The sequence below is a fragment of the Sciurus vulgaris genome (genome assembly GCF_902686455.1).
Source record: "Sciurus vulgaris genome assembly, chromosome: 6".
Taxonomy (NCBI): domain Eukaryota; kingdom Metazoa; phylum Chordata; class Mammalia; order Rodentia; family Sciuridae; genus Sciurus; species Sciurus vulgaris.
The window spans coordinates 69066730-69094340 of NC_136466.1; the positions used below are offsets into that span (position 1 = coordinate 69066730).

General features: G+C 43.0%; 1 protein-coding gene and 1 long non-coding RNA gene across 8 annotated transcripts in view; one reads left to right on the forward strand and one right to left on the reverse strand.

Moving 5' to 3' along the window:
* Window positions 1–27611, reverse strand: part of ARHGAP26 (Rho GTPase activating protein 26) — a 419232-nt gene that overhangs the window by 374059 nt on the left and 17562 nt on the right. The window lies entirely within an intron of this gene.
* On the forward strand, window positions 880–13833 carry LOC306664941. The gene is made up of 2 exons (XR_013764869.1): window positions 880–3353; window positions 4444–13833. It is a non-coding gene; the product is annotated as an uncharacterized lncRNA (long non-coding RNA).

Genomic DNA, 27611 nt, shown 5'->3' on the forward strand with positions numbered 1-27611 from the left:
AGGGTCGGAGCCACGCTTCCCCCATCAACAAGTCCTTCCCCAAACTATCCCTACTCCTCTCTCTCACATCCTATCTGGAAGTAGCCAGGACAGAAAGGTAAATGAGCAGAGTCTACCTACTGGTTGTGGATAAAACTGTCCACCTATTTCAGGCCAGGCCAACCCTCCTGAGGATCAGCCAACTGGCCGACATCGCCAGCAAGATCTCATTAAACCAATAATGACAGCCACATGTCCACACCCAGCCTAAAGCTGGCTGGTCTTCCAGTCCTCCCTTTCGCCCTCAAAGATCAACCTGAGCAACTCAAAGCCACTGTAAGAGAGCCTACAGAGTGGGAGAGAATCTTTTCCACACAAACTTCAGACAGAGCACTAATCTCCAAAGTTTATAAAGAACTCAAAAAAACTTTATACCAAAAATACAAAGAACCCAACCAATAAATGGGCTAAGGAAATGGGCAGACATTTCACAGAAGAAGATCTACAAGTGACCAACAAATATATGAAAAAGTACTCATCATCCCTAGTAGTTAGAGAAATGCAGATTAAAACCACCCTAAGATTTCATCTAACTCCAATTAGAATGGCTATTATCAAGAACACAAGCAATAAGAAGTGTCGGCAGGGATGTGGGGAAAAAGGCACACTAATACATTGCTGGTGGAGTTGCAAATTGGTGCAGCCACTCTGGAAAGCAGTATGGAGATTCCTCAGAAAACTTGGAATGGACCCACCATTTGACCCAGCTATCCCACTCCACTCCTCGGCCTACACCCAAAGGACTTAAAATCAGCATACTACAGAGATACAGCCACATCAATATTCATAGCAGCTCAATTCACAATAGCTAGATTGTGGAACCAACCTAGATGTCCTTCAATTGACAAGTGGATAAAGAAACTGTGGTATATATACACAGTGGAATATTACTCAGCCATAAAAAAAAGTAAAATTATGGCATTTGTTGGTAAATGGATGAAGTTGGAAAATATGCTAAGTGAAATAGAACAAGCACAAAAAAGCAAAGGCCAAATGTTTTCTCTGATAAGTGCATGACAATATATAACAATGGGGAGGTGGGGAGAGGGAGAAGAATGAAGGAACTTTGGATGGTGTAGAGGAAAATGGGATGGGAGGAGGTGGGGGACAGATAGTAGAATGAAACAGACAGTATTACCCTACGTATATGTATGATTACATGAACAGTGTGAATCTACACTGTGTACAACCATAGAAATGAAAAGTCGTACCCTCCCATAAAAAACCGCTGTAATATGAGTGTATTTTAAAACTGCATTTCTGAACCACATCGTTGTGAGTTGAATTGTGCCCACTTACATTTATATGTCAACGTCCTAATTCCCAGTATCTCAGAGTGGGATTTTAGAGATTGGAACGTTAAACAGGCAAATAAGGTAGAATGATATTACATAGGTGGGTATTCATCCAACACCATGGTGACCTTACGAGAAGAGATCCGCACAGATCCGCACAGAGGAAAGACCGCATAAAGCCAGAGGCAGAAGGCAACCATCTACAATTCAAGGAGAAAGGCCTGAGAAGAAATGACCCTGCCAACACCTTGCTCTTACTTCCAGTCTCCAGAATTGTTAGAAAATAAATTTCTGCTGTGGTGTAACAGCATCCCCAGAAGACTACTGACACAGTGTCCAAGTTGCTCCTGTCCTTCTTGCCGGGTACAAGCAGGCTTGTCCCTTCTGAAGCAGTCAGCCCATGCAGCACAGACCAAATCTTACATCTTGTTGTCGACTACACAGAAGTGATAAATGGAGCATTCCTTCTAGAAATGAAACGCAGTTAAAGCCCTGCACGGGCGAGTGCTTAGGTCTTACAGGAATACGTCTGTTTTAGACCGACCGCATAACAGCAGGCTTTTAGGGTAAAGAACCGTATTAAACAAATGTTGCAGCAACTGTGATGGCAGGGTCCCCCAAGCTACGGGAAGGGAGGAGGGAGCAGGCGGGGTGGGGCAGGAGACAAGGGGTCCTCTCACAACAGATTTATAGGGTGAGAACGCCAACTGACCACAGCAGGTAAGTGATGAGCACGCTGACTTCAGGGGGTGAGCAGGATTTTTTTTAGAATCCCATGACTGGATGAGGAGGCAGCAACCCATGCCCAGTTTCTGGAGGCTGAGGGATTTCAAGAATGACTTAAAAGGCTAAGAAATAAGGACAGAACATTTCAGTTGGGCACTTGGAAGCTAAAGCAGGAGTGTAATGATCTGAACGGGCTCCAAACCTGAAGCAATATTGGGCCCACGAGTACCCAGCTAGCAGTCATTAAGCAATGGCAGCGAGCCAGGCGCCGTGCAAAGCACGCTTCCTATGCACAAACTCACAGACGCCCCACAAGGACTTCAGGAGGTACGCCTATTACAACTTCCATCTAAAAGGTGAAGCAAGACCACACTATTGCTCTACAATGGCATGGTTCCTCACAGCCGGCTTTTTCGCTCTAGCCTCAAACAGCAGCTGGCTCCCAGTGGGCACACAGTGTTGACTTGTTGAGTAGATGAAGAAATAGGTCACCTGTCACTGTCTGACAAGGAACAGGCCCAGGTTTGGAACCTATACTGTCCGCCTCCAGAACCCACGCTCTCGGCCTGTGCTCTCTGACACACAGGGTGGAGAAAGCTTGCGAACGAGGTGGGGAAGGAAGAGCCTGGCACAAGGACAGCCGCACCCACAGCACCCTGCACAGTGCCTGCATCTCCTGCTCTCAGCACTGGCAAGGTCACTCTGCCCCCAGAGCACCCAGCAGTCATTCAAGGGCCCGGAGCCTGCACATGATGGCAAAGCCGGCAGCAAAGTGAAGGGCAGAGCACAGAACAGTCACCAATACTCCCTGCCCCACTCCTGCGACACGCCCTGGAGCCTCAGGCAACCAGCTCAGATGGCAGCCAGTAAGTCACCTCACTGCAGGGCGGGGCCGGGCAAAGCCTCAGCAGGGCAGACGATGCATCTGACTCTCCAAAACATCCTGAACAGAGCCGGCACCGTGTGCAGCAGAACCTGGGCGGGAGGTAAGCACCCAGCATCGTGGTGTGCGGAATCGTCTCAGGGGACGCACCAACACTAGAGTCTACATAGTGAATTTTAGGTTCTTTCTATGGGGCAAATCATTGGGTCTTTTATTCAACCACCCGTGTCCTTTCAAAAAGGTACTTCCAAAAAGTACTCCCACTTAAGGAAAAAAATAGACAACAGAATTGGTGTTACAAGGATGTGGTAGAAGGCCATGATGGAAGTGACAAAAATATTGGTTTCCTGGAACTGTCTCAGTTTTCAGTGTCAAATGTCCCCATCCTTGAAACTTATTCATCCACCCAGGTATGTCATAGTTCATAAGAGTAAGTTTTAAATTTCCTATCAAAATTCCTTAATAAGTGACTCTATGTGAGGAGGGATGTTGGGAGGGAACAGGGGACAGACCCACAAACACAAAAGGCATGTTCATTAAGATATTATGAAATTAACAACCGGGCTTGACCTAGGGCTGAAGTCCTGTCTCAGTCTGGAGAGGGCTGTAACACAGAGCTCCCTTTGATAAGATCCTAAATTCCACTCTATTCTTTCAGCTATTATTTTATGGCATGGTAGCTTAGCTCAGCCCTGTCCAAAGAACTGCACTGAGGTCTCTGGGACCTGTTCCAACAACAACACACAATGAAGCCTCTCTCTGATAAAGCCAGAAGCCCCTCCCTCTGTGATCTGCTTGCCTGCCCTTCCCAGATAAAAGTAAAGTCCCATTATGAAAAGAATCCAGCAGGCCCCACGCTGCCTTCTCCTCACCTTCCCTACTGGAAACCATCGGGGTGCAGGATGGGTGTGAGCTAAGCTTGAGGACAGACGCAGGGGTTCAGTCTGCTCCAGATGAACACCTTCACTCGCCAATTCATGGCCTCTTATCTACAGATACAGAGGGAAAGGCCGAAAGGGAAGCAATCATACCACAACCTACGCTGAGCCAGTGGTAAGCTCCAGGAGAGCAAAGCCTTGTCTGGTTCACGCTGCATTTCTAGAGTCAAATGCAATCAATGTCTGGTGCTCAGTGGGCACACAGTAAACTGGTAATGAATGAATGAGTGAATGAGTGAAGTGAGTTGGTGAATCGATGGATGGACAGATGGATGGATGAATAGATGGCTGGCTTGCTTTAGACAGGCTAGAGAGAGTAAGCGAAAACAAAAAATGACTGCAAGATAAATGTTTCCCTATCTACTTGAAAACTCGCAACTGTATAAAGAGTCCCCAAAGGATGCTCTCTCCCTTTCACAGCCACTTCCTGCAGGCAGTAGAACACCTCAGGGCTTTTGCACCCTGGGCTGCAGGAGCTCATAGCATGGGGCAGCACATTGATCGTCACTTTGACTTTCTCCAGGACATGCTCAGACACCCCAACTTCTGTCCTGATTTCTAGTGTCTGGAGCAAGGAAGAGCAGAGTGATTATGGGAATGATAATGACTTGTATCAACTGACCGGACACCACCTCCTGGGAAGTTCAAAGTCCTTCACATCCTGGCTTCTCTCTCAGGAAACTTTTATTTAGAGAATTTTTTTTCTTTTCTTTTCCTTTTTCTCTTTGTTGATTTGAATTTTCTGATCATTCTATAATGGCATAGATAACTTGAGTAATAAAATGTCTAACAGACTGATAAAACACACAAATAAGACCATCCAACAGAGACTAAAAACATATATTTTATAGAGTTCCATCTTAACATTTCTACATTACAAAATTTAACACTACCATTTCATGCAATGATACTCAACCAAGTGCTTTGAAAAGCAAGCTGCACATGTCTGATAAACTCAAAGCTCATGACTTAAAATCAGAACACCCAGTCATCCAGGCACTGATCTTATAAAAGGGACAGCTATCTGATGGGTGAGATGCCAGAGTATTAGAAAAGTACAAGCAAACAAGCTTACTAAGTCATGTACCAAATGTGGATGAAACATATGTTCTGAGTTCATCCATGGTAAGAGAAACTGCTCTGTATCTCTGCTCCACTGGCAGAAACTTCCAAATGGGGCTACAGTGGTACCCTCCACCATGAGAGAAGAGGTTTCTTCGTGGGGCTGGCTGGTCTACCTCAGAGCTCAACCCTGGTCCCAATGGATGGACCAGCTTACCCACCAGCTGAACAGGCCCCCAGAACCTGTCCAGCCTTGGATTTCACTGTCATTGTCTAGCCTGCTTCACACAATGATAACAAGAAAAGCAGCTGGACTAGCAATCGAGACACCTCCTCTCTAGATCCTGCACACCTCACACCTTCATGACTTCACTTTACCAAATGTGAGTAACTCCAGCTATGTCTCACAGATGGTGAAGGATAAACTAAAGCAAATGTTAAACTGCAGAGGAAATAAAAAAGAGGGAGGAGGAAGGGAAAGGAAGAAATTAGAGTCATGTACCACAGTACAACATTCTGGTTGTACAACAGGAGGTGACATGCAGTCTAGCTGTGTCGCAGGCTATGCCATCGAGGCTTGTGAAGGACACGCCACGTTCACTCTGACAAAATACCCTCATGATGCGTTTCTAAGAATGCATCCCCACCCATTCTTAAATGACTTTATCTAAACACAACTAACCAAACTTTAGTACCAGTTAGATGAGTGGGATTTCACCACCTCAAATACGGTTGAGTTTAACAAGCAGAAAATAGATCCAAAGCATTGCTCAGCCCAACGTTCTCCTACAACAAAACATTCTTCAGCTTAAAAGAGAAATGAAGAGAATCTTCCAGTTTCCCCTTTTCTATGCATCTTCCTCATCAGGAGATGACGCAGCATTTCAAATACGGCCTGTGAGAACTGCATGAAGACTGCAGGAAAAGGTCCTCAGTTTCCAAGGGCAGACAAGGGGGGACGCCAATAGCACGTAGACCAACACAATCCTCTGTCCCACAGACACCCGTGAACACCAGGGCAGGCGCTCACAACAGGCTCAGGAGCCAGGGTTGCAATGCGGGTGTGAACTTGAACATTCTGGGGATGGATCAACAAAAGGGGTGTGGAGGGCAGCCAGGGCAATGACTTCCCAGGGCTGAATCAATAGAAACGTCTGTAGACAGAGGGGCAGCAAATAAAGTGTGCTAGACACAGCAGAGCCCTGCAGACTGCCTCCGGGTAGCTTTGCTCAGCGTGACCCACAAAAGGGCCCCCTGCTCCCTTCTCACACACAAGACCTCTGCTGCTAAATTGAACTGAAGCACTGGGCCTCTGGAAATGAGATCTGGGGTAGAAACTGCTGTTCAGAGTGCTTCAAGTTTTCTAGAGAACTGACGAGATTTGAGGCTCAGTCCTTTACTTGGCAGTGAGTTCTGCGTCTCTCACCCAATGGCAAATTCAGGGAGCAAGTCACTACACATTGCTGGCCCTAATCTGCTTCACACAAGAATGAAATAACCAAACCTATCTAATACAACTGCTGCTGGAGTTAAATTACATCATGCCTGAAAGCACTCAGCACAGCGTTAGTCCAAAGCATTTCTCTTAGTAATCTCGTGCATACCACCACCAGTATTGTAATTATCAACTTGGAGAAAATAGCTGTGCAGCCTTCTAGATCATGTTACAGAACAATCCCACTCCTAGAGAATAGGCCATCTATGGTGAGACCGGGCGCTCCGTTCTACTTAGGATCCCATGTTGCTCTTCCAGCCCAAGACCCTCAGCACAAGTCTGTCAAAGAAAACCACCACTTACCTGGACAGAACCTACTGTTGGGTAGTCCCAAACATGCATAAGAAATCCAACCTGAGCTTGTTCTGGCTGCCTAACACTATCAAAGGGACCAAAGATGACATGTGCCCATCAATGGCATATATTTACACAGGGTCACATGTCTAAGTAAAGGGGGTACATGCTTGGGACTGTGCTGCCTTGGTTCTACTAATTTTATATGGTTCTCATCCAAGCGTCACCCTAAATGCCCACACACACAACAAAAGAAATTTAAAGAGGATGCTAGCTGAGGACTCCCCTTTCCCCAACCCTTCCCTAGAGTAGTGGTCCCCAGCATTGGGAATTTCAATAAACAACTTTAAATACAAACACAAACATATTTGGTTACCAATAATTTAACATCATGCATAACCACAGAAATGTATATCACCATCATTTAATTTAAAGAGAAGTCTTAACTATTTCAAAATAATAAGATACACTCAGAATAAGACAGACCTACACATCACATAAATTTAGTCTTATGAAAAAATCATTTTATTACACTGTCCATATTTTTCTCAAAGAAAAGTGGGGAACTTGGCTGGGGAGATAGCTCAGTTGGTAGAGTGCTTGCCTTGTAAGTACAAAGCCCTGGGTTCAATCCCCAGCATGGCAAAAAAAAAAAAAAAGAAAAAAAGAAAAATGGGGAACTAGTTCCCAAATGCTAAACTGGGGACAACTGTTCTAGAAGTGGGTGCTGCTACTTTTCTTTAAGGACTATCACCAATGGGCAGTTATAAAATGGCATTTCAATTCCTGTGTGCAGAGACAGCAAATGGAAAGAGGAACCTTTCGCCCACTCTGCAAAATATTCAAAGACAAACATTATTGTCTTCATAGAAGGGGAGGGACATCAGGATCTCGCTGGCCAAGTCCAGAAGCCCTTTTAGAAGGCTTAGGCTTCCCAGTTTAAAATTGCTCTGGCTCATCTTTCTAGATGTGGCACTTTAATCCAGGTCAGAGCTGCCTTGCTGGCTGGTGCAAATCTCAGTCCCACCTTGCATTTTTATTTCTTCTTTTATTTTTCTGGGTTGCTGGGTATAGAACCCAAGGCCTCAAGTATGCTAGGAAAGCACTCTATTACGAAGCCATGTCCTAGCCCAAAAGCAGAAGTTCTTTATTTGATTGATTGATTTTTTCTGGGAATTAAACCCAGGGCTTCTTGCATAGTAGGCAAAAATACTTTACTACTGAGCTCTCTCCCCCAACCTAAGTCTCACTTTTGAGCCTTCAAATAAATCCATTTTTCACTCTTTTTCCTCAAAAATCAACTGAAGTTAAACAAACTTACCACACAATTCAACAATTCCATTTCTAGTTACCTACCCAAAAGAAATGAAAACATATATCCACACAAAAACTTGGACAAAATGATAATAGTAGCAATATAATATATGCCAAAAAGTAGAAATGATGCAAATGTCTAGAACGGAAAATAGAAAAATCATATGTGGTTCAACAACGGAATATTACTCAGCAATAAAAAGGAATCAACCAGTGATCTACATTACAACCTGAAGGAACCTGGGAAATATTGTTAAGTAAAAGAAACCAGACACAAAAGACCACATAGTATGATCCCATTTATATGAAATTTTCAGAAAATGCTCAGCACACAAAACACAGATTACTGGTTGCCTATGAATGAGAACAGGATTGACTATAAAAGGGCAGGAGGGAAATTTTTCATAGTTAAAAAAAAAAAAAAAATTTTTAATGGGTGTGGTGGCACACACCTGTAATCCCAGATACAAGGGACATTAAGGCAAGAGGATTGCAAGTTTGAGGATAGTTTGGGCAACTTGACCAGACCCTGTCTCAAAGTAAAAAATAAAAAGGGTTGGGGACACAGCTCAGTGGTAGAGTACTTTGCCTAGCATGCCTGAGGCCCTGAGTTTGAACCCCAGTACTGAAAAATAAATAAATAAATCTGTTCAAAACCCACTTAATAAGATGCCTGGCAGAATATAGTAAGTTTCTTTTCAGTGAGCTAGCCAATGAGTGAGTGGGTGAGTGAATGAGTGAATGAATGAAAACTGACTTCCCAGAAGCCTCTCTGGTAAGTCTTAAGTAGGTCCTCGTGTTTCATTCACTCAGCAAGTTATGGGAAATAGTTACATAATAGCTACTTATGCACTGTATACACACTGGGCCTAGTTCTTTGTGTAAGGTTGAACTATATGAAATTGTCATTTTTACACAAAGCAAAATGGTTAAATAATAGCAATTTCATATGCTTCAGCCTATCATGCAATGTTTGATAAGGAGACAAGACAGAACAGATGTTTTCAAGTCAGACTGGCTTTATGTGGTACTAGGCTTCCTCACGTCCAAGCTTCAGGTTCCTCATATGGAAAATGGGGTAATTATAGGATTGCGCTTACAGGGCTGCTGTAGGATTACTGTGACAATGCTCTATGGAAAGCACCGCCTGGTGCTGATGCTCAGTCACAAAGGAAGTGTTCTGTAAATTACAGCAATTACTGACACATGCTGGTCCTATCTTTTCTATGAAACTATATGAAATTCCTCAGTTATCAAGGACCAGGTCTTTCATTTCTTTTGTGTCTGTTGTTCCCTATTCAGATGTGTCCTTGGCACGCAGACAGGGAGTGTTCGCTGCTGGACTCCTCCACAGTTTAGGCTTTCTACTGGCTACCGGAGACTAGGAATGCTTCCCTGGATGCCACCCGAGAGTCCCTGCCTGTAGACCACACCCTCCTCCAAGGTGAACTGCTGACAGTGCTACAGGAGGCTTCTCACAACTCCACTCTCAACATCCTCCTCGCCACAAGTTCAGCAATACCATGAAGTGAAAGGAAGTGCCATCAGAGAGATTTCCTTCTTGCTTATTTCTCAGCAGAAATGCCTGGCTGCTATGCAACCAGTGTCTGAAAGCTATTTCTGAAAGGCCGGATTTCTATGAAAAAGGACAAAGGACAGGAGCCATGGGGCAGATGCAAATAAATTCACATCTCTACCTTCTATCTGAAAAGACTGCAAACAGGGGAAAGAATGGGATTAAGTTAGGGTTACCAGACTGCACAAATAAGAACACACAGAAACCAGCTAAATTAAAGGTAAACAGCAAATGTTTTGGGACATATTAATACTAGAAAATGTTCATTGTTTATCTGAAGTTTAAATTTAACCAGGTGTCCTATGCTTTATGTGGCAACCCTAGATTTAATCTGTACCACATCGCTATTTTATTTTCCCAACATAAGACAATACATTTTCATTTTCAGTCATTATTCTTTAACCATAAAATATTACAACCAATGAGAAAAGGTTTCCAAATTTCTTAAGAGTCTGTATGAAGATAGATTTTAAAGAGTCTCCACCAGTCACTATATCTTGAGGCTCATGGTGGGCCAGCACTGCACAAAAGAACTTTATACAGAAAAGCAACTAACTACATCCTCAAATTAGCCCTATGCAGTAGGCTTGGGTAACTCTGATTCCTATTTTACAAGTGAGGAAACTAAGGCTTAGAGGGAGCAGACCTAAGGTCTTCCAATTCAAATTAAAAAATAAAGTCTAGACTCCTCTCACCAGACCTCAGTCCACTGGCTACTCCAATGTCCCTGAGTTAATCCCAAATTTCCATTGCCTTGGTATGTGCACCGTATCTCAGTAGAGTTACTACGATTTTTCTTTGCAATGCCTACTTCTCCATCAGTAAAATGGAGACACGGCAATCCACAAAACACTATGGAATCACTTCAGCTGATGATTATAATTACTTTTTCTCTTCTGTTTCTGCCTGATTTCATCAAACCCGCATTTCATAGACCTTTCCACTCGAATTAAGGACAAGAAGAACAAAAGACCAAAACTTGAACAATTCAAATCTGCTGCCTAGGTACAGCCTTTTTAGAAGATGCCCGAAAGATAAGACTAGAATCAAAATGAAACCTGAAAATTGTCAACTTCAGCACATCTGTTCACAAGCCTTCGTGGCCAGTCGCTACAGGGCTCAGCTGTAATCGACAAAATTGTAGCCATGAGTGCAAAAACAAAATTCTCTGTATATTTGTTATAAACAAATAGCTCCTTCCTATAGAGATCCCACAAAACAGCTTGTCTCCTCTCAATTCTCACAGAATTTAGAGTAGCCAGGGATTTAAAAGGCAATAGATCTTCTTTGATGCTCCTGTTGATGTAAGTTTTACCCTCTCTCCATGAGGTTACTAAATCTGACCCGTATCCATTCTGGTCTCACCAGATGGGGTAGAGGGGACAGAGTGGGGCAGGGGTTGCTGCATATAGGGATCCATAAACCAATGACGAGCACTGGAGATGAGCAGGAACCACCTGGATTTAAATTCATGCTTTGAATACACAGTTTCCATAAGGGGAGTGGGCTTCTCCAGCCACCAGAGCTCAGGACCAGAGATTTCCATTCTTATGCCCTGCAGGGAGAACAGCTGGGTACAGCAACATTCTTCAAACACAAGAGTGGCCAAAGGCAGGGGAATTCTTCCTGTTTGCCTTTGGAAGACAGTCCATCTCCTTGGTAACAGTTCTAAAAAAAAGAAAAAGAAACACACAGACACACACACAAATGCACACACAAGCACACACACACACACACACACACACACACACACACACACACACTTCTACTAAATCTTATACCTCAGCAGGTGACCTAGAAAATATGCCTGTTATTCAGGCAAAGTACCCATTCCTTGTTCTCATTTGATGTTTTGGGAGTTTTTATTTTTACCAAAAAGGAGCATATAGTATCTCTCCAATGAATCTCATGACTTTACCTCATCTAAAAAATGAAGATGGGCCAGGCAGCCCTTACCTGTAATCCAGAGGCTTGGGAGGCTGAGGCAGGAGGATCACAAGTTAGAGGTCAGCCTCAGCAACTTAGCTAGAACCTGTCTAAAAATAAATAAAATAAAAAGGGTTGGGGATATAGCTCAGAGGTAGAGTGCTCCTAGTACTGTTAAAAAAAAGAGAGGGGGTGGAGAGAGAAAGATAGAGAGATGGAGCGATAGTGATAGTATCACTCTCTTAGAGGTTGTTTTGAGGACTGAATGAGAACACCCGCAGGATTTACAGAAGGCCTGGCACACAGGGTGCCATCAACAGTTATTAACTATGACTGCAACTCTTATTATTCCCCAGGGCACAGATGTCAACTCAGAGATGACAGAAGGTAGAACTGGATGATGTATAAACCACAATGCAAAAGGCTCCTACAGAAATTCTACAGTTTAAACCCAAAGAAAGGAGTCAAAGCTATGCCCAGGGGGGGAAAAATGTATAAAGAAACAAAAAGCAATCGGCCCAGTGCCCCAAATGACTAAACCACACATCCACCACCAGGCAATTAAAGATGCCTCAAGAACAGGAAATGGCACCTGCAGGGGTCTGGTGACTGGCTGTATAAACACACACTCCCAGTGCTGTCCAGAGCCCCCTGTGACTCGATGTTCCTCATCAGGGAAGAGCAGGAGCCATACGATGTGGAGGTTTGGATACTTTCTTAGACTGGAACAAGAAATGAAGATGGCATCATTTCCATCTCTCTGTGCCACAGCCCCCGCCTTCCTCCCACCCTGATGCTCAGACCTTCCAGCTTGCAGACAGACGCTTACAGCTAGGGAGTTCAAGTCTGACGTGGGCACGTGTGCCAGGTTCACAGGAAGAGTCCCAGGAAGTGAGATTACTGAACTGACCCAACAAGGAGGACTGTTAACAAAGCACAAATAATGGAATAGGACAAGAAAAAGAGTGTGGCCTTCTTTCTGATGGTAGTTTCATGTAATAGAAGCAAAAAGAGAGGAGGGAGGGAGAGAGGGGGACTCTGATTCCCATGAGTCACTAAAGGGAGGGTAATAAGCATCTCTATAGTCTTCCTAGCTCCACATCCAAACCTTTGCACTAAGACAAATGTATTCATCATTCAGTCACTTAGTCTGGATAGTTTATAGTTACTTATTTCACAATCAGTGCTTTCTGGATCATGCCAGACAATGGAAAGATAAGTAAGATCCCTCTCAGAGCCTGCATTCAAGAATAACAGGATAGAAGGTATCACCTTTAGATTTGCCCCAACGGATCAAGTTTTTTCAATAACACTGTGCATCCCACTGATCAGGCCTGTGACTCAAGCAAATGAATGTGTAGCTTGAACATGTAGCCATGAAGCTAATTACATGTCATTCCCTGTGGCCTGCAGAATAAATCCTGCTGAGGAATTCTTTATAGGTTCAAACACCCTTGGCCTCAAAGCATTTACTAGCATCTACCATATTACAAATTAAGACATTTCTCCTGGCATGCAATTGTGGAGTGGCTATTAAGGGCTAGTCACCAGGCAGACCACTGAGGCTACAGCCATGGACCCTGCTCTCATGGATCTTAGCACCTAGGGAGATTTTATCATTAAAGCTGTACTAAGTTATAAGGACCGAAGTGCAAAGAACAAGTCTCTCTAGAAAAAAAGTAAAGACATTAAGATATACCGACAACCGTAATTGTTCTGACAGTATTCACTGCTGTAAAGCAAATACTTAACAGCACTGCTTCACTAGAGTAGCAGTGAAGAATGGGACAGGTGACCAAGTTCATGGGGTTTGTTAGGTTTGATGCAGGATGTATTCAATGTATCCCTTCCAGGCTGGAAAGGAATAGTGCTACCTAACAGCTGTCCACATGCCCAAGAAACTGACAGCCAGCTGGCAGGCTTGAAGGATACCACTCAAATGCCAGACCAGCAAAGCCCGGTGCGGGAAGAGGCTCCAGGTTACAATCAGAGCTGGCTCCTTTTTTGCTCAACCATATATCCTACAGCCCCAAACAAGGCAGTAAGAATTGCTTTTGGGGTATAGTTTCAACATTATAAAATTACAATAGAAAAAGGTTACAGGGGAGACACATAGACTGTTCACCAAGTGCATGCATTTCCACCAACAGCAGCTTCAGAATCCCATTTCGATGACAGAATCTGGTCCCTAGCAGAAACTCTGCTCTTCCTCCTACACACTTTCACCATTGCCACCCTTCCAGGCAGAGTGGCTTTCGAAAGGCAGCTCTTAGGCAATCTACAACTTCCTAAAATTGTACATCATGTACACTGGAGAGTAGAGTCAGAGCATTATCCACCAATGCCCCACCAAGCCCGATTCCTTGCTGCTGAGTTCAGACATACACCTCAGAGGCCTAGCCAACACACAAGGGTACCAGACTGGGAAGTCAAGTGGCCTCCAGAGGCAGTGGGCACTTAAGCTGAGATTTAAAGGAGGAGTTAGGGGAAGGGAGGTCAAAGGATCTGTTCCAGAGGGAACTGCAGGAACCAGGGATCAAACTTTCACTTTTAAAAGACCATTCTGGCTATCATGGTAGCCACACACTAATCAATGAGTCCTAGTGGTAAATACCAGCAGCCACTAAGTGGGGACCACTGTCTAAGACACCAAGAACAAGAAAGGCTGGGGCACAGAGGAAAGGAAGAAAGATCAGAAAGGAAAAGAAGAAGGAAACCCCTTGTCTAGCAAATGCAACTCAGCAGTATTTGCATCACTGAGGGCTTAGAGGAAATGCAGACTCTCAAGCCCCACCTCAGAATATGCATTTTGTTCTCGGTTCAGGGAGGGGAACCCAGGGCCTTGCTCATGCTAGGCTAGCACTCCACCACTAGCACCCCAATCCCCAGAGCCCTGCACTGTAACGAGGTCCTCCAAGAGATTTGGAAGCCCACTCGTGTTTGATAAGCACTGCTCCAATGGGGTGGGAAGGACTCTGGAGAGATCAATCACACTCAAAGTTCTGCATTTTCAATTGAAAATGAAAGTGGGCTGTAAAACCAAGTCCCTTCTTTTAAAAATTTAAGTACAATGGAATCACGGATGAGGCTTGCTAGCACTCTCTTCCTACACCAGCCAGGAAGGAAAATGGCATCTACCTGCTCCTTGATCCTGTTAAGCCTCACAATACAAGCAATCAGAGAGAGCGAGCAGAGACAGCCATGATACAAAAAAAGCATCCTTTGTCCATTCCCCAGAGGATCCTCTTGTCTCCTTAGCAGAAACCAAGTATGCTAAATCTTGCAGAAGCATCCATGAGTCAGTCAACTTTAAAGGGCAGTCTGTCAACACAATTACTCACCTTGCTACTCACTTAAGAAGTGAACGAAGACATTTGCAACATTCATCAATCTTACAGATCACAATTCTATCTAATTATAAAAAAGTGTTGACTCAAAGTACTCTTCTATGACGCCCAGAATAAGTCCTTTAATCATTAGGTGTCCCAGCTTTTCTCCATCTACAAACAGGAAGGCTAGCATTTATTCTGCCAAGGATGTTTTAGGGATTAGGGAAATGATGCTTTCAATGCAGAGGTAGCTGAGCTACCAGTTCATAAAGCTTTGTTCATGTCACTATACTACTCAAAAAGCTTCTAGTAGCTTCCCAGTATACCCTGAATGAAGATAAATTCTTCACTGTGGTCTCCAAATCTTCCATGATCTAATCTCAACAACTTTACATTTGTATGGATAGATGCTCTTGCCAAATCCATACTAGTCACTTTAGCTAGTGAGCTTCCCAGTGGAAATGGAACCTGGTGCCAATCCCTCCCTCAGTGCACACTTGCTGTGTGCTGAAACCTAATCAGCCAGTAGGCACTGGTGGAACAAAGGCAAGTGGAGAAGGTAAGGTAGGTGGAGAAGGTACCAGCTCCTCCTGGTAGAAGGAACAGAAATATCCAGGGCGTGGGGGTGGGAAGAATGGGAGTACCACTCAATGGGAGACACTTGCCCAGCATGCTCAAGGTCCTGGGTTTAGTAAGCACTGAAGTAAGGAAAGAAATTTTCAATGGACTGAAGCTGGGAAGTGTCCATGATCCATTGGAGAAACTAAAACAGATTCCAATGGACTGGAACACACATTATAGCCACATAGGCAAAGAGACTGCAGGAGTCCACAGAGGCCAGGGTCCACAGGGCTCAGGAAGACTGGACTTCATCCTAAAAGGACTAATGGAAAAGTTCTTGAAAACAAACTTACTAAGAACTGTTTTAGTAAATGCATAAGGTGTCGCCAAAGACTTTTTTCTGAAACTCTCTTGCAATTCACTTTGCCCACCAATGAAATTCAAACTCTTTTTAGGAAATATCTGTGGGAATTGTAATAGCAGTACATCGTCTCTTTTAACCAGAGATTATAATCACAGAACTACAGACCTAGTAGAAACTTCTGCAATCATGTACTCTAACCCCTTATTTTAAAGATAAGAGAACTACGGTCCTGAGAGATTAAATGATTTGCTCAAAGACAGAGGCAATTTGTGGCAGAGTCAATATGCAAACCCAAGTCTTATGACTCGTAGGCCAGAGAGAATAAAATGTAGTAAACATTCTGATATAAGAATTAAAGCATTCATTCATTCATTCAACAAATATTTATGTGTGTCCCAGATGCCATTCTAAGTACTGGTGATACAGAAATAAACAACAATGATAAATACCTTTGCCCTTGTCTTTTCATTCTAATAGGGAGAGACAGAACAACAACAACAAAAAAAACCATAATAAATTATACAGTATGTTGGAATAAGGTGCGCACTACAGCAACGAGTAAAGCAGAAAAGTGGGCCAGGGAAGGCTGGCAGGGTAGATCTTCTTGAGAAAGGTCTTACTGGGAAAGTGACATGAGAAAGGCTTAAAGAAGGCAAGTTTGTACAGGGTCCTGAGCACAAGAGAGGACACACAATGTCTTATCCATTCCATGATAATTTCCCTGTCCAAAGTGGTAGATAACAGAGCTGGGATTCAGAGGAGAAATTCAGCCCTTTTCCAAACCTACTGATATCCATCCACCAAGTTCAACAAACAAAAATCCACAACTCTAATATTTTCTCTGATAAAAGAGGAAAAGATAATTCTGGTTTCAATAAGAGTCCCTGATAGGCTGATAAATTGGCATGCAATTAGGGGAAAATTAGGGGGGGGGTGAGGAGGGAATTTTCAGGCTTGAAGCAAAACAAGTACGTATTCTGCATTTTTATAATGAATCTAGCCAATTTATTTCAGTTACTGCCAAATATGGATTAAAATGTGGGTCACTTCCTAAACACACCAGAAATGAAACTGAGATTGGCACCAAGTTCCCAAAACCTGGTGAAGTGTTATTCAGAAGTGAGAAAAAGAGGGCGCCAAAAGAGGAAGAACAATAAAAATTACAAAGACCATTAGAGCTTGGCCCATCTTCCCCTTCAGAGCATGCGGTAGAGGTATAAAGGGTCACTCCAAAGAGCTGAGGCTTTCTGAGCCATTCTCACAATAACCTTCTGAGATGGGTACTCTCATCAGACTCAGCGTGCAAATGAGAAAACTAAGGGTGCTGAGTCTTTGAAAGGTTAACTGTCTGGGCCATTACCACACCACACAGAGAGAACCCAAACTGGGAAGACTCGACTCCAAAACCCATTCTAGGGCTAAGCAAACTTCAGCCCCACTCCAGCTTTTGAATGAGCTGTGAATTAAATATGGTTTTTACATTATTAAAGGACTGTGAATACAAACAAGAACAGAAATATCTAGAACATGTGATTAGCCTGTATGAGGCCCTGATGCAATCCCCAGCACCAAAAAAATTAAAAATAAAGAAATATAAGAGAGACCCTCTATGTCCCACAAGCCTAAAATACTTGTTATCTGAACCTTTACAGGAAAAGTTTGCTGGCTCTTCTAGACAAATCTACACTACACTGGCAAATCCAAAATGAGTTCTCATGAGGGCTAGGGATGTAGCTGGGTGGCAGAATGTCTGCTTAGCATGTGCAAGGCTCTGGGTTCAATCCTCAGTATCACTGAAAGAAAAAGCATAACAAAATACATTTTTCCTGGGTGAATTTTGTTTCCCAAATTGCAGACTGATAAAGAACCAACTCTGATGCTGTCTATGATAATCAATCACTGCCTGGGGTTCATGAAACTCTGCTTCATTACTTTATAGTTCTCCTATAGCATTCTGTTTTCATTTTTTTGTGATTTGTCCCAGCAGGGGTGGCCCCCTCTCTCCCTCTTATCTGCCTGACATCCCTTTCCTTGACTCTCTAGGCATTCTGGCTCCTAAACAGAGTTCCTAGACTGCTCACAGTCTGCCCAGACCTGGTAGTGCCCAATACTTTCAGAACTCTCTCTTGTTTATCTCTCTCTCCAAATCTGAATTATCAGAATTATTTTATTAAATTACAGGCTGATAGCCCAAATTGACTTATCCATATGTAAAAGAGAATCAAGATCTATCTGGGAGGTAGAGCGCTTTCTCTTCCCTGGATGATCCTGTTCAATTTCCTTAGGCCAGCACTGGGGGAATGTGGGTGCTGAGGCTATATCCCATCTTTTCCTGTATTGAGTATCCTAATATTCCTCCAGGAAAACATCCCTTCCCAACTTTCATAATATATTCCATTTAATGTTGATTTCACTCTGGGCTCAGGCCAAGTCAGCTCAGGGATTATCTCAAGGGCAAGCACATGATTCAACAAAGAGTTAAGGAGATCCAAGCTTTGGGTCTGGACTCCTGGCCACAAGTCACCTTGCCAACATGAGGGAAGAGGCTGCCTGTGAATGGCACCAGCCTAGAAGACAGCAGAGATGAGTGATGCAGAGACGGGCCTAAAACATCCTTTGGAGTCATGGGATCCAGGCAAGTTCAAAGTCAGAACAGCCCTGGGCTTTGCAGCTATACACCACAACAAATTCTCTTGCTTAAGCTTCTTGCTTAAGCTTGGTTCCTCTCTCCCTCACAATAGAAAGGACCCTGGCTGATACAGCTAGAATGGAAGCACCACACCTACAAATGTGCCTTATTAAAACTGACTGAGGTGGAGCAGACAAAGGGGAATGAAGGGAAGGGAGGAGGGACAGGATCAGGAAAGTCAGTGGAGTGATTCTGACCTCACTTTCCTATGTACATATATGAATATATCACAATGAATCTTGCCATCATGTACTCCACAACACACTACTTAAAAAAAAAAAAAAAAAAAAAAACTGTAAGAGCAGAAAGATCAGTAGAGGGAAGGGAAAGGGGGAGAAAAAAGAGAAGTACTGGGGACTGAATTAGAACAAATTATATTCCATGCTTTAATTATGTCAAAATGAATCCTAATGTTATACACAACTAAAAAGAACCAATAAAAGAATTTTAAAGAATAAAAACAAAAAAGAAAAAGAAAAGAATACATCATCAAAATTTTCAAATGCTTTTCTGGCATCAACCAAGCTATTTATTGGTTTGGGGTTTTTGGGTTTTGGGGGTTTTTTTGGTACCAGTGATTGAACACAGGGATACTTTACCTCGGAGCCACACCCCAGCTCTTTTTTTTTTTTTTTTTTTTATTGTAAACAAATGGGATACATGTTGTTTGTCTGTTTGTACATGGAGTCAAGGCATACCATTTGTGTAATCATAGATTTACACAGGGTAATGTTGTTTGATTCATTCTGTTACTCCCTCCCACCCCTCCCACCCCTCTTTTCCCTCTATACAGTCCTTCCCTCCTCCATTCTTGCCCCCCTCCTTAACCCTAACCCTAAACCTAACCCTAACCCTAATGCTAACCCCTCCCACCCCCCATTATATGTCATCATCCACTTATCAGCGAGATCATTCGTCTTTTGGTTTTTTGAGATTGGCTTATCTCACTTAGCATGATATTCTCCAATTTCATCCATTTGCCTGCAAATGCCATAATTTTATCATTCTTTATGGCGGAGTAATATTCCATTGTATATATATGCCACAGTTTCTTTATCCATTCATCAATTGAAGGGCATCTAAGTTGGTTCCACAATCTGGCTATGGTGAATTGAGCAGCAATGAACATTGATGTGGCTGTATCTCTGTAGTATGCTGATTTTGATTCCTTTGGGTATAGGCCAAGGAGTGGGATACCCAGCTCTTTTTATTTTTTACTTTTGAGATAGGATCTCACTAAGTTGCTAAGGCTGACTTTGAACTTGCGATCCTCCTGCCTCAACCACCCGAGTCGCTGGGATTACAGGTGTGCACCAACACACCTAGTCAACCAAACTGTTTTTATTCTCTGAATTGCTGAAATTAAATATGTGGAAACAGCAGAGTATAAAATCTCAAAAAAAAATGATTGATAGGGAGTGATATTGACCAAATTACATTGTTATATTGTGTGCATGTACAAATATGTAACAACAAATCCGATCATTATATACAACTATAATGCACCAATAATGTGGAAAGAGGAAAAAACCTGACCAAGAAGATGAGGATAACAAGAGCTGCCTTCACTTATCACCAATACTCCACTTCCTGCTGAACCCAAAAAGAATTCACCTCTCTTCTCGCCATCTATTCCAGGAACACAGGATCTCAGAGAGATGTCAGGACCTTTTGATTTAATACCAAGTTACTGATTAGAGCTGGAACCAGCAAGACAATCTATATTTCAAATCAGTGAACTTTATGTCCGATCCAAAACTATTACCCCTCAAGCCTCTAAGGGAAGAGAAAACAAAGACAAAAGGCAAAGGGATCAGAGCACGCAGTGGGGAGTTCTCCTGCTTCTATTATGTCCAGGGTTGCGTGGCAACTGGCCTTGGCCTAGTCAACCCGGTGGACAAGCAGAGGGACAAATACCAGACCTTCAGGTCACGCAGCATGTCCTGTTTGTGCCCTATCCAAGTGCAGGGGTGGGTCCACACTGTTCTACAAAGCTGGCAGAATGAAGCAGAAAGAGCGCCTGATGTCTCAAGAGCTCTCCCACAGATTGGTTCTCCTACACTGGCCAACGTTCCCCTAACCTTTATGCCTCTCATAAGCATTACCTATGGATGCTCCCCAAAAGACAGGATAAAGTTTCTCAAAAGGAGCTTGAAGGCCGGTGATATAGCTCAGTAGTAGAGCACTTTCCCAACCTCAACAAGACCCTGCCAGCTTCCATCCCCAGTACCAGATAAAAAAAGAAAGAAAGAAAAAAAAAAAAAAAAAAAAACCCTTGATAGGAAAACAGGTGAAAGAACTTCAACTTTGTTATTTACCAAGATATTAGAAATCAGCAGAGGAAAAGATACAGTAAGATACAGTGCATGTCTGGAAAACAGGTCAACTTGTGTTTCAAGTCCAGGATTTTCTCAAATCCTCCAACACTGTTCATTCCTTGGCTACCTCCATGGATTCTGGCTCTAGAGGTACAGTCACAGTGCTGCCTGCAGGTCATGAGCTCATTTCTAACAACTGAGAAGTCAGCAGGGACAGGCAACACATTTTAGGAGTAACTGAAGTACTAGATCCCTGCACAGTCACTACCCTGAAGGCAAAGGAGAAAAAGAATGTGGGTCAATAAGTCTCCAGTGCTAAGATGTCACCAAACAGGTACCTTGTGTGCAAAGACAGAGGGAGGTGATGCTGTCCTGTCTTTATCCCTACCCACCCCTTGATTAAAGGCCTAAGAACAGTGGTGTTCTGCAAAAACACAGAGCAAGAGAGAGAGAGAGAGAGAGAGAGACTCTCAGAGAGTCTCTTAGGCTTACATTCTACTTAGCAAAGCTGGAGTAGTAAAACTTAGAGACAGTTGTGAAACACTGTCTTCTGTTTGCTAAGTTCCTGTTAAGACCCTTTCAGGCACAGGGAATTCTCTAAATGAACTAATATAAAATCTTATAGAAAGTCTCCAGAGGGTTTCAAAATATTTTGTGAAGAAATTGTGCCTTGTGGGTATCCACTAGAAGAACAAGAGATGTGGCTCCCCCTCAGACACATTGTCAGTAAAAGGTTTATGGAGGACTACAAGTGGAAGAAATATTTATTTTAATATTTTTAATAGACAACAAAAATGCATCTTATACAAATGATTATGAGGCTTATAAAGCATACCTTCCCATTTGTGCTACTATAACTAATATGATTTGTTAAAACGCAACACCTTTAAATGAGAGTGGGAAGTAGTATATATACCCTAATATTCAACTCTTTTTAAAGCAGTTTTATACACATGAGCAAACATATACATGAGCCTCATCAACTTAAGAGTCAGCTATGAGTCCATTCCTCTAGGTGTGACATTTATAAAAGGAATCAGTTCACAGAAAGTTAACTGGCTCAGCCCAACAGACCTGGGCCTCCTACATGGTGCTACTTATGACACAGATTTGAAAATATGAGATTTCCCTTTCCTTTCCTCCCCATGATAAAAGTAAAGGAATAGAGGAAGAGAACTAAAAGAAAAAAAGGAGTGAGCACCTCATCATTTTCTGGGTTACCTCCAAATAAAGTGGGCTATCACCCAATCAGAGCAGTCACCCTGATCTACCCAAGGTAGAAGAATCGTTAATGCAAAATTAGATCTAAAGAGAATCAAGGGATGCTGGAGGGATACTGCTAGAACACAGGCAAGTTAAATGATTGAGAAGGGTTCTTTGAAGGCAGAGCTGACGTTCATTCAACGTGCACTTAGAAGGACCACAAAGACTATAAGTCAGTGTAATGGGAAAAGGGAAAGAAGGGACAGTGGTAAGACTTCAGGTCAGATGGTCAGGAGATCTCGGCCTAGACCTGAAGGATGAGAGATTGCCCACAGGAGATCTGGAGCAGAGGTGTTCCAAAACAGCAATGGATAGGCCCTATGACCCAGTACGTTAGAGGAATCTGAGATCAGCAAAACTCAAGCTGAGGGAGAAGAATACTCAGAGAGTGTGATCAGCAGGGTAAGCAGCAGCCTGATCAAATGAGGCACAAAAGCCACAGTAAGGGCTGGGGTTGTGGCTCAGAGGCAGAGCACTTGCCTAGCACATGTGAGGCACTGGGTTCAATCCTCCGCATCACATAAAAATAAATATTGTGTCCATCTGCTACTAAAAAATATATTTTAAAAAATAAGCCATAGTAAGAAGTTAAAACTATACTGTGAATGACACAGAAAGCCACTAAGAAATTCCAGATAAGAAAGACTTGATAAGGTTTATGTTTTTTAAATTATCAGTCTGCCTGTCACATGGAAATGGATTCTCTCTTACCAAAATCACTAAGGTTCCAGGTGGCCATAGTCTCAATGAGCAAGAATGGCCCTGCCCATGAAAACAGAAGGAAAAAGACAATGGAAAAAAATATGATCAACCAGAGCCCTTCCTTCAGGTGACAGCTCATAACAACCGCGGTGAACCAGCGCAGATACGGAATATGAGGTCACAGCCCTTCACAAACGTGTTCTCTGACTACTAATCTAAAGTGGCCTCCCCCCTCTACCACTTGTCACTCTCCTTCTGATTTTATTTCCAGCCTGGTACTCCTCACTATCTGAAAGTATCCGGCTCATTTGTTTACTGCCTCAATGTGTCTGCCCAACAAAATATAAGCTCCACAGGCTGGAACTTTGTCTGGTTCAGAGCTCTCCTCCCAAAATCTACACAATGCCTAGGACGTAGCTGGAATCCCATAAATACTTATTAACTGGGTTCATGAAGACCCTACCTTTACTTCTACTCAAAACAAACATGATAATCTATCACTCCTCAATTATGGATTCCTTCCTAGGACAACTGGCTTCCCACAGGGGGTGTCTAACTAAAATGACTTAGGAACTTCAACAGACATAGGGGAGAGAGGAGTTCCATGTTCTGGATCCCATAACAACCCAGCTGGGTATGTATCACCACATGTGTGCTTCTGTGATCCTCAGAATTGCCCAAGTGTAAAAGTCTGCTGAGAGGCAGGAGTGTGTATGTGTGGAGATCCTCTAAAGGTGGGATGGGGTTATTCATAATCAAAGGACTGGGAACTCTGTTCTCCACAACCCCCCGCAATTACATGAAGGACACACTTGCATGAAGTGTCACAACAGATACCCACGCTGAACTCAAGGACAATCCTAGTTGGTGCCTGCCCAAGAAGCCACATCTGGGCTGTGAGACACAGAGGGGTAGGCAAGAGGGCACTCATGTGACATGCAGCTTTTGTAACAATCTTTGAGAAGTCAGCATTCCAAACCATCTTAAAGAGGTGGGACCTTGTGACCAGAAATGATTAAAACCAACAAATATTCATAAGTTCAATACAATATTGGCCAAAGTACAAGGCCCAGTCCAATTCCAAATATAAGGACTCTCCACCAATGATGAGGCCAGAGCCTCAGATGAAGAAACAGCAAAAAGACAAGATATAATGTCTATTTTATTATCATCTTATAAAAGGTGAAAGTAATTAGTCATCAGAGCAGCAACAGCTTCTGGGATTCAGAGCCTGGTGTTCTGCACACACTGTTAACCCTTACGGTGCTTTTAAGAAGCACTATCGCCCCCATTTTATAAAGGAGGAAATAGAAGATTTTAAGAGGCTGACTTGAGACTTTAGCATCCGCAGCATAACACTAGTTAAGAGCAAAAGGGCTGGAAGTTCTAATCCTGCCTCCAATACCTCTTATTGTAGGATTTCCTTAATCTCCCTCTGCTTTGGCCTTCTAGTCTCTTAACTAGGGGGGTTAGACATACCTCCAGAGATAGTTGTGAAGGTTCGGTGAAATAAAGTTTGGGCTGGGGCATGGCTCAGTGGCAGAGAGAGTGTTTGCCTACCACACATGGTCGACCCCTGGGTTTGATTCTCAGCACCACCAAGTTAAAAAAAAAAAAAGAAAGAAAGAAGAAAGAAAGGAAGGAAGGAGGGAGGGAGGGAGGGAGGAAGGGAGGGAAGGAAGGAAGGAGAAAAGAAAAGAAAGTTTGTAAAACACTTAACAAACATCTATTCAAATGGTGGTAGATAGTCCGATACTATCATGCTATCATTATGGTTTCAATAAACTTAACAGCATGTTTCCATTATATGGGACTCTTCATCCTGTGGCACTCTGCAAAGGTATCTTTCTTCTCTATGTCCCCAACCTTCTGTTCAACCAGCAGCAAAAACGAGGGTGGAGAGAGAATGGGGGAGGGGAGCAGACAGATGAGAATCGGATCTTAAAAACAGGACAAGTAACTTAAGAGTAGTGAACTTATCTTAAGGAAATATGATAACACGTTTTTAAGGACATGCATTATGGATTTGTTAATAATCATGAAAGAGAGATACCCTAACTGCCCTAAAATAGGTCATTAGTTCAAAAAGTCTTGACACAGCATACCTGGAACATTACATCACCACTAAAAACCATCTTAGCAGTTAATGACATGGGAAGATGATCATGAGTTATTAAGTAGAAAAGGTTATAAAACCAAAATGACCATCTGTAATCAGTACTATTGGCGTAACTGGCATTTTCTCTTTTGTTTCATCTGTAATTTCTAAATTTTCTCTAATGAACATGTATTACCTGTATAATCAGAAAAAAATGCAAGTTTTTGGATTGTTTGATTTTTTTTTTTTTTTAAATGACCAACTTATATAAAGAGAAAGACAGAGGCTGGGGATGTGGCTCAGTGGTTAAGTACCCCTGAGTTCAATCCCCAGTACCAAAAAAAGAGAGTGAGAAAAAGACAGGGCAACACATGCCCCCAAGGAAGGCAGAAGGGGCACCCTGCTATTTTGGTATTGATAGTTTTCTGAACTGTGGGGCCTGAACTGTGGGGCTGTAGCTCATTTACTTAGCTTTCATGAGGCCTTGGGTTCAATTCCCAGCACCACGCAAAAAAAAGTTCCTCTCTTGCTCAAAACAATGCATCTACCTCTTGAATCTTGGGCTCTTCCTTCTCACTCTTAGCCAGGAAATTAGTCTTTCCAAAGCAAGCTTAGCACCAGGGGAGGGACAGGAGGAAAGAAGGGGAGAGAGATGTAATCCACAAGTCTTATCCAGGATTCACATGCACATGTCCAAAGTGTGTTGCTACTGGAGATTCCAGTTGGAGTGCCTGCAAAGACTCAGATCTCACACCCAGTTTCCTGACCTATTCCAAACAGGTTTCTAGGTCCCTAGGTGGGATTATAAATACGTAATTATATCTGGAGCTGTTCAACTAACCCAAATAACATGCTCTCATTCCATGTCCCCAAATGTTCTTCTTGAAATATAAATCATTAACCTACTTTATTAAAGATGATTTTAATAGCACTGCCCCAGCCCAATGATAAAAAAGGAAAAACTTGAAGTTTGTATCAGGTCCCTTTAGAGAAGCAGAAATAAGCACCTAAATGCTTCCGTCAGCACGGCTAGCCAGGGAGCTGTACATTCTGTACCCGCCCTGGATCTCAGCAGGTCCTTTCACCTGTGGAACACAACACAGGAACTACAACAGGAAAGGCGCCCTAGGCAGTGTTGTTTACCATGACATGACCAGTTGCTGCCTAGACTTCTTGGTTCTAAGTCCTGGCCATGAATTCAGGAATCCTTCAAGCTGCAACAAGAAATCTGGTTCAGGTCATTCCCATTGACAAAAGACTTTGTTTCCCTAATAACCAAGATATCAAGGAATGCACCCATTGGCAAGACCAGAAGTGATGGAGGAAGGGCAGTCACAGTGAAAGAATGAGGGGTAGAAGAGGAAGAAAAAGAAGGGAGAGAAGCAAATGGGGAAAGAGCCAACATATAGATGGTGGAGAAGCTGTGGGCTGGAATTTCCTAGAACAATAAAAGATTCTTAAAGGGAAAGGGTTTTCATGTAAAGACCTCAGACACCATCCAAGCCATCGCTGTGTCAGCACATAAGAAATCTACTCCTTTATCAGCAGTTTTGAAAATGGTTAAAGCTGAAACCTTCCATATTCAAATCAGAATATTTCCACAATTTTTTTCCTCTGTAAAGACAAAAGTTCCTCTGGCTGGGGGCATAGCTCATTTGCTTAGCATTAATGAAGCCTTGGGTTCAATTCCCAGCACCACACACAAAAAAGTTCCTCTCTTGCTCAAAACAATGTATCTACCTCTTGAATCTTAGGCTCTTCCTTCTCACTCTTAGCCAGGAAATTACTTTCTCCAAAGCAAGCTCAGCACCAGGGGAGGGACAAGAGGAAAGAAGGGCTAACCCAGAGGCCTAGAGGCACCCTTTCAAATGCATGTGAATTAGGCCTGTGACACTACTAGCAAATATCTGTCACAGGGTGAAGCAAGAATGGCGCCAGGTCCAAGCATCCTAGCAGTGAAACTGCAACATTCTGATGAGCTGCAAATGGTTTAGATGCACCAAAGGAAAATGATATGTGGCTTAACAGGGTCAAGGGACAAAGCAGAAAACAGAGTACCACCCTTGGAGTCATGGGTTAAAAATTCTACGGAATGGTTGCCTGGGACTGCAGGAATGGGAGGGATGGGAAATCACAGCTGAGAAGTACGAGATTTCTTTGGGGGATGATGAAAATGTTCTAAAAGTAATCACAGAGACGAATGCAAAATTCTGTGAATATACTAAAAAGTCATTGACTTACATGCTGTGAATGGGTGAAACTTGTGATATGTGAATGATAGCTCAATAAATCTATTTTCTTAATCCTAAGGAAGAACCTGCAAAGTCTCTGCCCATCATTGCCTGCTCTCCCCCACCAGTACCCCACATGGGGAGCTCAGTTATTGAGATGGTACATAAGGAGATATGAGTCATCCTTCTCCAACATGACATTTGATAAGTTTCTCATATAAGATAAGCATCAAAAAACACTTCGATCTTCTTTCTTAAAGAGACTCAGTTTTGAGGGGCAAGGAATAGACCCCAACATTCAGAACCCAGACTTGTGGGAAAAAAGTGAAATTTTAGTTATCCTCAGCTGGTGATCTTCTTCATGCACAAATTCAGTGCTGTTTTAAGCACAGTACCCCAAGCCCTGTGGTGCTATGATGGTATTTAGTTGTGCTGGCCGAAAGAGGTGGGGGAGTTAAGAAGCAAGCTACAGTTGGATCCCAAATGACACCAAGGCCAAAAGCTATCA